Source organism: Eurosta solidaginis, chromosome 4 (genome assembly GCF_040869045.1).
Source record: "Eurosta solidaginis isolate ZX-2024a chromosome 4, ASM4086904v1, whole genome shotgun sequence".
Taxonomy (NCBI): Eukaryota; Metazoa; Arthropoda; class Insecta; order Diptera; family Tephritidae; genus Eurosta; species Eurosta solidaginis.
This window is the reverse complement of record NC_090322.1, coordinates 184762880-184775109: the sequence shown is the minus strand read 5'-3', so window position 1 is coordinate 184775109 and position 12230 is coordinate 184762880. Positions and strand designations below refer to the sequence as shown.

At 36.9% G+C, this 12230-nt stretch overlaps 1 long non-coding RNA gene across 1 annotated transcript; it reads right to left on the bottom strand.

Annotated features, from left to right (window-relative positions):
* Window positions 1–2396: 2396 nt before the first annotated feature.
* LOC137248498 (uncharacterized) lies at window positions 2397–2879 on the bottom strand. Its single transcript, XR_010952175.1, has 3 exons — window positions 2741–2879; window positions 2540–2672; window positions 2397–2478 (listed from the first exon to the last, which is right to left on the bottom strand). It is a non-coding gene; the product is annotated as an uncharacterized lncRNA (long non-coding RNA).
* Between the last annotated feature and the right edge of the window lie 9351 nt (window positions 2880–12230).

Sequence of the window (12230 nt, the reverse complement as noted above, 5' to 3'; positions counted from 1 at the left end):
TAATGAAATAAAAATTTGAGAATAAATAAATAATATTTTTATTTACTAAAATTCAAAATTTGTACTTATTGTATCTATGTTTATATTTTTTAAGGTTTTACAAACAAATGGCACATCTTTGTTATGTATTTTGTACTTTACGGATATACAGACCCGGTAAAATAATAGCAGTGGTACTTTTTATCATATTTCGTCAATTTATTTCTCTTTTTTATTTTTGATAATTTATGAAAAAACTTTTGTAAATTTTGTCGCAGAAACTATGCAAACCAATCTCAAAAACAGTTCCAAAAAAATTCTAAAGCTCGAGAAAATTCTACGAATATTTCGAAGTTTTCGATTTAGAGCTTTCAGATGTTTGTTGAGTATGCAGCTCTTTAGCCAATTCAATTTTATTTTAATGAAAAATAGGTTTTAAGACGATCGTTTTCTTTCATATAATGAATGATGATATAGAAGAAAATGAGCAATACCATCGACAACAAAATTCTCAAAACTAAACATTGGCCAATATCGTTTTGAAACTTGCACTTCTTTAAAGTAAAATTGAATTGGCTACAAAGCTGCATACTCAACAAACATCTGAAAGCTCTAAATCGAAAACTTCGAAATATTCGTAGAATTTTTTCGAGCTTTAGAATTTTTTTGGAACTGTTTTTGAGATTGGTTTGCATAGTTTCTGCGACAAAATTTACAAAAGTTTTTTCATAAATTATCAAAAATAAAAAAGAGAAATAAATTGACGAAATATGATAAAAAGTACCACTGCTATTATTTTACCGGCGAACAGAAAATAGAATATCAGTCGAAATTTGTATCACTGAATTGTTTTGAGTATGTGATTTTGTAGCCCAATAAATTTTAAGCAACCAACAAAAAATTGTTCACATTTTATGGGCGAAAATCTGAAATACCCTCGAAAAAACTGTCAAAAATCAAGGCGAATTATGAGAGATCTATAATTTGTACTTTGTTGTACTAAAATTTATTGGGCTACAAAACCACATACTCAAATCAATTCAGTGATAAAAATTGCCACTGCTATTTTTCTTTTCTCAGGTGTATGAATCAGTCGAGAATGATAACTTTTATATTAATTTATAAATTATAATGTTTCAGTTTGTTTGAAACAAGTGCTAAGATGTCTGCTTGCAACTCGTCCTTTTGCGATTGAGACAGCCTTGCAAGTTTAGATTTAAGCAAGGAGAAAAATATTTCGTCTTCTTGCGTATTAGCCGCAGAGTACCTTTCTCGCATCTTTATCAAAACGTCTTCAAAAAGGTCATCCACCTTTTTCTTCTTCGGCGGCTCACGAGATGAAGGGCGTTTGTCTGGTGGCTTAGGAGAATCTACATTGGTAACTGGACTGGAAGTAGAAAAAAAGATTTAATAAACGTTTATTATAGGCGTTCAAAGTATATAGCAATTTAAATTTTTGTAAATGATCCCAAATAAGCCTCAAAATTGGAAATTTTTTTTTGAATGAAAGATTTTCGTGATTGTTACGATATCCGACGGATGCTTTGCGGAGGGATTGCGGATCGATCCGCGACAAAACAAAAAACTCGATGATATTTAAAACTGCCCTGGGTTTCGTTATGAAATATTTCATTGAATCACAAAGACAAACGTCTGGACATCGAAACATTCACTTAAATGCTAGAGTACTTTACGTCTGCGATAGACAGCTAAAATACATCCATTTGATTTTACGCTACCGACATTTTTGAAGGTGTTTTAGCAGTCGATATACTAGTGGAAACATTAGCGACACTCAGGCACAAATATTTACTTTAATATAAAAAATTTTGGTAATTCCTTACAAAAGCATGACTCTGCTAATACGCGTCCAAAAATAGTGATGTCAAACGACGCGTCTTGACATCAGTATTAATAATCCGAAGGCGGAAATAAAAATTTTAACTCGTTCAAAAGATATTAACGAAAAACCGAAAAAATAACTGTGGGTACCTCCGAAAATGGGGGTGGCATCCATAGTATTTTTGCGCAGAACACCTTTCTGCAGTGGCGGCCTTCGGCCGCACTTATAAAAAATTACCCTGGATGGGTCCAACACCGGTTTGGATACCAAAACTATAACCGCGCAAAACAATTTTTTTTGTGGGTACGAAATTACAACAATCACATGAAAATCTCTAACTTCAACTGCAAATATCTCCGGACACAGATACAATTTTTATTTTCCGCATTCGGATTATTGTTGTCGAGGTCAATACGCGCCTTTTGACACATATTTCGATATTTTTGGACGCGTATTAACAGTGTCATGCTGTCGTAAAGAATTACCAAAATTTCCTTACCTTCCCTCCTCTGCAGATTCTTCAATAAACTGCATCGTGCTGAACAGCTTCCACTGCTTTCTAAAGCTGGTACCAGCACCCGACCGCCCTGCATCCTCGGATTTCTCCTTCCTATATCGATCGCACAAAGAACGCCAGCGTGTTTTGCAGTTATAGGCTGAAAAACAATAAAATAATTATTAAAATACAAAAATAAACCACCGCCAGCATTTACTTACCATTGCTGTTGATTGCTTCTGCAACTGCTTCCCATGCTGCATCCTTTGCAGCTTTATTTTTATAAAGCGCCGAGGATTTGTTGTACAAACAAACGTGCGCTTGCACGGCAGTAATAAGCTGCTCATTACAAATCTGAAATAAATCCAAAAAGGTTATAATTTAATAAAAATATATAATTTTTTACGAAAATGAATTCTTACCTCCATTTTAGCACGAAACAAAATTACAATTTGTAAATAAAAACTAAACGTCAGCTGGCAGTAAACGTCAAATCTAAATGTCACGCAAAACAAAAATTGGAAATCGAGTTAGGTTTTCACGCAGAAAATTCAATTTGGGTTGCTCTCATACAAGTTGTATGTGCATGAGACATTTTTGACAGGAAATGACTTGCGTGCGTTTATATTATGTTAGCCTGTCAGCCAACTCAGAAATGCCGTTGAAGTGTGGCCAACACTTTACTCGAAATATGTACATACGGCAGCTATGTCTGTAGGTAGAGCGGCATACTTTTGAAGCCCTGTTGAAAAAACATTTATGAAGACAACAATTCCAATTTAAGCTAATCATTCCAAAAGAACCAAATCGGCTTTAAACAATTTTTTAATCGAGTTGATGACTTTCCATTCTTAATCATTGGTTTACTTCTCAGAATTACTAGTTTCACTAAGCTGGCGCTTATGTGTTACTTTGCCTGCGAGACGGGTTCGGATGTGCAAGCTTACACTTGTGGGATTGTGGTACCCATATGCTTTTGACGTAAGTATAGCAATGTCACGACCGTTCTTGTGAGTATTGCCGGCATGTCGAACGGACTAGGAGACGATAGAGAAATTTTCCAGATTCTAGGACACAGAACAATTACAGTTCGCACTTACCATCCAAATCAGCAAGTAATTTGAAAGTGTAAGTAATAGGAATATAGAAGGCCTATTTTTCTTGTTTCCAAAGTCAAAATTAGGAGGGGAGGTAAACATATTATCAGGCATTTTAGCAGAGGTCACGGCGCCGAATTCATCAGTTACATTCTCTAGGTTTGTCTGTAGCTGAAATAATGCGAATTCACACTTTTCTGGCTTTCAAGTCCCATCAGGAAAATAATAATGCAAGGATTGTGTAACATAACCTTTTCAAGGGATTCCAGTAGTCAACCTCAACTACCCGTTCAATTAGCTGGCGAGACTCTGATACCACAAGTTCCTCCAACGTGGTCATATCAACAAATCGCTAACAATATGGTCGGGCTAGTATCTGAATGGTGCTATTTTCTGGAACGTCCCGGATCTCTTGCCGGCGAAGGACAATAAAACTCACCAAAATCTTCAAGGAGTTTCTACAGCACTATAAGAAGAATAAGAAGAAAAGGAGGAAGATAATAAATTAGCAAATCACACATTCTCTATAACTGAAATGAAAGCAACCTAGTGCTAATATCCTTGAGTTCTGAGAAATTCCCTTAAAGAGGGTCATCAAAAAAAAAAAATGCATTACAGTCAAGGCGTTGTTATCTCAACAGCTGATTGCTTCTTCTTCATTATTTTCCATACAGCGCCTTGTACTTTAATATGTCAGTTAATCGAAGTCAATTAAAATTTTCTTTTGACTTGGCATTCATCTGCACGGCGAATTGGTTGATTTCGCTTTGCCACCACCTGATATGAATTCGCTTGATTACAATATACTGCCGTCAAGAGCAAAAATACAGTAAAGTGCAAAAAGTAAAATCAGAGAAAATTTTATTTTTGTTTGGTAAATTTAAGTTTTTTTTATGTAAACATCGAAACCAAAACCTTGTTTTATCTTTCTCTGTAGATTTTTAATAAGTATCTTTTTGATCAATGAATAAACTGTAATCTCAGAATTTTATTGGCATCAAAGTTCTTAAATTTAAGTGCACTTTACTGCCTTTTTGCCATGGACGGCAGTACAACAATGCGCTAAATGATCACACAGCCTGTACATTGGCATTTTTCGGCACCACAAAAAAATGCAGCTCACATAAGAGTTTGGGTATTAAACTATCGTCCATGCAGCATTGGTACTGATTAAGCCAGGATTGGGTGAATGCTGCAAATAAGGTATATATTTCCTTCTTTCCACAAAATCTAAACGATTAGAATCGATTACACCTGTTGTAGGCCTGGTATACCTAGTGCTAATAGCTTTCCCCCTCATAAGATTCCGGGTAGGATGCCCTTAATGACTAATAATACTCGATATTCTTATTGCTGAACCGATAGCCTAAAGGGCAGCCTGACAATCTAATAAGATGAATAAACTATTACCGGTATACCCATCATCGGGTATGGGTTTCCCCAAAGTTTCGCAAACATTCCCGCTCGCATTCTGCAAGTCATTTTAGATCTTTCTATGCAAACCGAAATGTCTAATCTTGTAGAATGTCAGACACAGACTTTGTCTGCTCTGTACTAGGGTCATTAGAATTTAGAAGAATTTGAAGTGCTCTAGTAGTTAAGACCCTTTACTGGTTATCAATTCTCTCAACACACAGTACTTCGTCATTGTCTAGAGGATTTCTCGCTTTAATTGCGGCTTCCTTAAGGCTGCTTGTATAATCAAGCTGTTCTTATTGGACTATAAACAAGCTAGTATTAACACGTCTTATTCGTTAGTCTACTTTCCAACCAGCCAGCAGCGAGTCGCTCTAGTTCTAAGCTAGTACAGAACTATCGCATTAAAAGACGGTACTAGTTCCAATTCCGTGCCCTGACAATGCTTTCAACTGACACTTTTAACATTATGAGCCATACGAAATGGCAATCGGCCCTCTTTGCAGACTTTTTGAACACGTTCTTAGATGGTTCAGTTATAGATGGTTCTGAAATAGTCGAAGAATTTGATTTATTATTTGAAATACATGTAGCTCAGATATCACTTTGTCCCACTCTGCATCCGAATAGCGCCAGCTCGGAGGTGGTCATTAAACCACTAGTGCTAAACTGCCGCTTTGCATGACTGCCTCTCATATTCGCTGCAGCGTATTTTCTAGTTCAGTCGGCGAAAGCCAAATCAATGACAAATTTTGGACTAGACACCACCCTGTGGACAGCAATGAGCTGAGTATTGGGAAGGCCTAAAGGCAATCTTCCCTTGGAATATCCAAATGGCGCGTCAGCGCATATTAGGAAGGGTTAAAAGTCATTATTCACTTGGTAGCTATGCATGGGTTTCTGCAGGGTTTGAAAGCAAGAAGGTCTACTTGGCATAAATAATCCAGTGTGTAGAAATCAGAAATACTAGCTAAAATGGGAGTACCGCGGTTAAACGCCGACTTAATATCTGACATGATGTCCATTATGGCAGTTGTGGACTTCCAGATACCTGACATAAGGTATGCTTCGAGAGAGGAATAAGAGTGGGATTTAGAAAGTGGTAGTGGTAGATTTAGAAACGACTCGATAATGGAGTAGAGTACTAATGCGTGGCTGTACTCGAATCCGGTTAGTCAGTCTATTACAAGACTGATGTGCTGTAATCAGACTACCTCCACAGACCCAACCCTAACTCCTAGAGAAATTTAATACAAACAGAAGAGAGGATCCTACCTCTCTGGTCGCATGGCAAATAGTTTTTGCGGCCGCCATGGTATGATGGAAGATCCTGGGTTCACGCCCTGGCAAAGCAACATCAAGAAACAAGTTCTTCTATCAGAAGAAAAACTTGGCACAACTTTTTGATTCTGAATTGATCGTTTCATCGGTCAAATCAACAAAAATAAAATAGCTCATACGTAAGACAATTACTGTCACCCAACGAAGCCCGATAAGATAACATATTTGCGTCAGAGTTATAATAAAAGTGAAGGTTATTGACATTGTGGATAAGACAAGTGTGATAACTTCTGCATAGACGTCAGAATTTAAAATAGAATGGATCACTTGCATTTTAATTGACTATCGTTGTCCCATTCTGTATCTCTTTCTATCACTCGCTGAAGAAAGCCGGCCCTATGCTCCGCCATATTGAACACCCTGTCAAAACGCTGCCAAAATGCTAAAAATGAACATCCTGTCAGGCAGTTGACGGATAAGATATCACACTTGTTTTATCCACAATGGTTATTGATATGACAGAGATTTCGGTGGTACCTTGGTCATAAGAACAAAGTAGTGAGCGCCGTGGGTATACGCTCCTCTTTTAAATTAGCTGATGTATTTGCATAACACTGTTGGCTGTTGAACAATGACCAATGAAAATAAGTTCTTTTTTATTGACTGATCAGTTAAATTGACAAAAAGATCTCTTCTATTGAAATGACTAACAAATTTATTCTTTTTCGATAAATTTCGCCGAAAGTCTGTTAGTTCTTGAACTACAAACATGATTTGTGCAAATGCCACAAAGAAATTGTGTAAGAGCATTGTATTTATTTTTCAACTGGATTGAAAAGACTATACCAAATATACAGTAAGAATGTGAAAATGAATTGCCTTCAAGTTTTTTATTGCATTATGTTGTAATCGTTACTCCAGCCAACCACCGTAAGTGCAAGCAAAAAGTTAGTGGCTAAGCAGACGGCGCCAATGACTAGCCACGCATTTTCGGGCTTCACAACGAACGAGGCGGGGTCATTTAATCACAGCTGCTTGGACATAATATACAAGCGCTGATCTGTTGGTTTTTGAGGCGCGTTTTATAAGCTAATGTAAGAGCCGTTTAGTTCTTTTAATACGTCTGTTTTAATACCAAAACTACCGGAAAAATAATACCGACTATTTAGGAAGTTGCTGGCGGCCACCGTGGTGTGATGGTAGCGTGCTCCGCCTACCACACCGTATGCCCTGGGTTCACACCCCGGGCAAAGCAACATCAAAATTTTAGAAATAAGGTTTTTCAATTAGAAGAAAATTTTTCTAAGCGGGGTCGCCCCTCGGCAGTGTTTGGCAAGCGCTCCGGGTGTATTTCTGCCATGAAAAGCTCTCAATGGAAACTCCTCTGCCTTTCAGATGCCGTTCGGAGTCGGCATAAAACATGTTGGTCCCGTCCGTCCAATCTGTAGGGAAAATCAAGAGGAGCACGACGCAAATTGGAAGAGAAGCTCGGCCTTAGATCTCTTCGGAGGTTATCGCGCCTTACATTTATTTTTTTTTTTAGGAAGTTGAGTGGAAATCTTATAAAATTATATATAAGCCTTTGAGTTGGAATACTTAAAGGGCTTCGTGTTTTGAAAAAATAACCAAAAAAGATTTGTTTGATACCAATACTTTTGGGAATCCCAAGTGCAGCTATTTTTTTTTGTTAATTTGGTATGAGGTAATAACACTCAAGACTCTACACGACTTCATCGATTTAATGATTATATGTCTCGCTATGCAGCATTTTAAGATTTAGCTCTAATATAAACCTCCATTGCTCCTGCAACAACCAATGCTACGCCACCTTATCAGCTCATCAATGATAGTGAGATCTCGATGGTAGCTTTCCTGCAGAGAAAGTTGGAGACGGTCACGCAAAGCGAAAGTTTCGCACTGGTTCTAATCGGACGCAGGGCGGGACAGCTGGATAGCCAAACATCTACCACCAGCGCTTAAATTATGAAAATGTTGAGCATTATTACCTCTGCGAATTATTACCTTTGCGGTGGTGGTATTTTAACCTTGCGGCTAATACCTAAGCGGGTTGTTCAAACGACAGGAAATGATTCTGCTACTATGACGCGGTGTTTTCCAAATAAATGAGTACGCGGTAGAATACTTTTATTCTTAATAATAAACGACTTCATTATACTCAGAAATATAGGAAAACTATGCGTTAACAATTAGTTAATAGCGAGCGGTATAAAAAATGGACTGTAAGCAAAATGCAAGAAAGAATTATTTAAATTATATTCTATATATATATATTCTATATTTGTTATAAAGATTTCATATATGAGGAAGATGTGGTGAGAGAGGTAGAGGGAATGCAAGTGGTAGTGGGAGTGGGACTAGGAGTTGAAGTGGGAGTGAGAATGGAAGTGGGTGTGGTAGTGGGAGTGTTTGTGCAAGTGGGATTGGGAGCAGTAATTGGGCTGGGAACGAGTTCGGGAGTGGAATATTTACTATTGCACTATTACCAATTTCGTACTTTAGATCCAGTTCTGAACCAGAAATTGGTTTGTTACTGGCTTCCACTCAGGTCCGCTAAATGGCTGTATCAGTTGAAGGGCAATCTTTCTAACTGTGATGCTTGGGAAAGAAGCTAAAGGCGTTACTGTTGAACTCTGATTATAAATATAGTTAGCTTGATTCACAAAGGCCCTATCCACCAAATTAAAAATTTTACAGAAGAAGCAAACAACATTTTATCTTTACATTGACTACACGCAGAAACGGCTTTTTAACAAGTAAGGAAGGATAAGTTCGGGTGTAACCGAACATTACATACTCAGCTGAGAGCTTTGGAGACGAAATAAGGGGAAATCACCATTTAGCAAAATGAACGTAGGGTAACCCTGGAATGTGAATGTATGACATGGGTTTCAAATGAAAGGTGTTAATGAGTATTTTAAAAGGGAGTGGTCCCTAGTTCTATATGCGGACAGCTTTTTCGAGATATCGCAATAAAGGTGGACCAGGTGTGACTCTAGAATGTATTTGTACGATATGGGTATCAAATTAAAGGTATTAATGAGGGTTTTAAAAATGAGTGCTCTTAGTTGTATATGTGAAGGCGTTTTCGAGATATCGACCAAAATGTGGAGCAGGGTGACCCAGAACATCATCTGTCGGGTACCGCTAATTTATTTATATATGTAATACCACGAACAGTATTCCTACCAAGATTCCAAGGGCTTTTGATTTTGCCCTGCAGAGGTTTTTTATTTTCTTCTACTTAATATGGTAGGTGGTCACACCCATTTTACAAAGTTTTTTCTAAAGTTATATTTAGCGTCAATAAACCAATCCAATTACCATGTTTCATATTTTTTCCACATTTGGTACAGAATTATGGCATTTTTTTCATTTTTTGTAATTTTCGATATCGAAAAAGTGGGCGTGGTCATAGTCGGATTTCGGCCATATTTTATACCAAAATAAAGTGGGTTCAGAGAAGTACGTGGACTGAGTTTAGTAAATATATATCGATTTTTGCTCAAGTGATCGTGTTAACGGCCGAGCGGAAGGACAGACGGCCGACTCTGTATAAAAACTGGGCGTGGCTTCAACCGATTTCGCCCATTTTCACAGAAAACAGTTATCGTCATAGAATCTATGTGGCTACCAAATTTCACAAGGATTGGTAAATTTTTGTTCGACATATGGCCTTGAAAGTATTCTAGACGAATTAAATGAAAAAGGGCGGAGCGACGCCCATTTTGAAATTTTCTTTTATTTTTGTATTTTGTTGCACCATATCATTACTGGAGTTGAATGTTGGCATAATTTATTTATATACTATAAAGATTTTAAATTTTTTGTTAAAATTTTACTTTAAAATAAAATTTTTTTTAAGTGGACGTACGAACACGATTTTCTAATTTTTATTTGGCACACATAATAATAGGAGTGACTTGCCTGCCAAATTTCATCATGATATCTTCAACGACTACCAAATAACAGCTTGCAAAACTTTGAAATTACCTTCTTTTAAAAGTGGGCGGTGCCACGCCCATTGTCCAAAAATTTACTAAATTTCTAATTTGGGTCATAAGGTCAACGCACCTACCAACTTTCATCGCTTTATCCATCTTTGGTAATGAATTATCGCACTTTTTCGGTTTTTCGAAATCGTCGATATCGAAAAAGTGGGCGTGGTTGTAGTCCGATTTCGTTCATTTTAAATAGCGATCTGAGATGAGCGCCCAGGAACCTACATACCAAATTTCATCAAGATACTTCAAAATTTACTCAAGCTATCGTGTTTACAGACGGACGGACGGACATGGCTAAATGAATTCCTTTTTTCACCCAGATCATTTTGATATATAGAAGTCTATATCTATCTCGATTAGTTTATGCCGTTACGGATTACCGTTATGCGAACAAAGTTAATATACCCTGTGAGCTCTGCTCAGCTGAGTATAAAAAATATAACTTGATTAATGCATTTTGGTATGGCGCCGCGAATATATTTCGAAATACGATATTATTGTTTTTGCTAACAAAAATCTGTCTCTCTCTTAAAGTCAACGTCCATTATCTAATTCAGACAAAAGTAGTGAAATGCTAAGTATCTTAACACATGCATTTTGTACAGTTTGTCTATATAAACACTTTATTGAGGTCTATTAAGCCAGCCCAACCTTTTCAGCCCAATCAAAAAACGAGACCGCACTAAATTGCACAATATTTAATGCTAATTTCATACGGGTTAATTAAATTTATTACACTTGTATTTTTAAAAAAATCTACGGTTGGCCTAGCTTAATTGTAAGCTAGCGAACTTGCTATATTTAAACTGTTCTAAATACAAGCTTATGACATTTCATCATGTGAAGCCAATTTTGACATTTTAAAAGTTAAATAGCACGCTGTTGGAGCGTATATCTGTTGTAAGTGATCTGGGCGTTCTCTTTGATCTGAAACTGTGTTTCAATATGCATATTTCATCAATTGTGAACAAAGCAACGGAGGTGCTTAAATTTGGGTATGGTGGGCTAAAGATTTTGATGATCCGTATCTCATCTTTTTACATCTTTAATACGTCCAATACTTCAGTACTGCTCGTGTGTCTGGTGATCTTGTATAATTGTACCAGCCTGGAATATTCCTTTGCTGCTTTGCATAATTCAATACTCTCATATCTGACCTAAGGAAGGTCCTACAAATAATTGTTAACTCTGAGAGCATCGCATTTCAAATATTTCCCAAATTGTTCTGTAATCGAATTCTAACCTATTTCTCTAATCTAGTTTTCGAATAGAGTTACACTAGAGCAATAACGTTAGATACTGTGTATGCTGAGGTGGTAGTAGCGTGCTCCGCCAAACACACTGAAGGTCTTGGGTGAAAGTCCCTTACAAAACAACATGAACAACTTAGCAAAAAGTTGTTTCAATTGGAAAACAAGTTCTTCTAAGCGGGATTGCAGTGGTTTTACAAATACCACGAGTGTATTTCTGTCGGCATTATATATATGTAGGTTCCGTCCCCGCAGTTTGTAGAAGAGCAACGAAAGAAGCACAACGAAAATTGGGAGCGAAGTTTAGGCTTAAATTTTCTTGTAGTTAGAACGCGCCAAGTATTATTTTTAAATAGTGGCACCGCTTTCAGAGAGTTTTCTAAAAAGCTCGTCCAGTGCGACATCCAGCGACACCTATTGTCAAAGTAAAATCCTATTTTGGTAAAATATCATCTCTTTAAAGCCCTGAAAAACTTGTCATATTCATAACCCCCAATTCGTAACCATATTTTCACTTAATCATAGATAAATGTATATTGGCATCGCTTGTTGATGTCTTAACTTAAAAAATGTCATAACTTCATAAAATAGAAAAAAAACGATAAATTTCAAATCGAAAAATACAATCCCCAAAATGTGAAAAATTCGCCAACGCAAAAATTTATAGATTATGAATATGGTGGAAAACCAAAAACTAATTGGTTGGCTTTGGTGTCGTTATGACTATTCAATTGCTTCAATAACCGATTAGATTGACTTCCACAGAATTCTTTTGATAAGCTGTTTTACACAGGGTTTGCGAGGGCCTTAAATTAGCCATTCCGCAATTTTGTTTTCATCTCATGA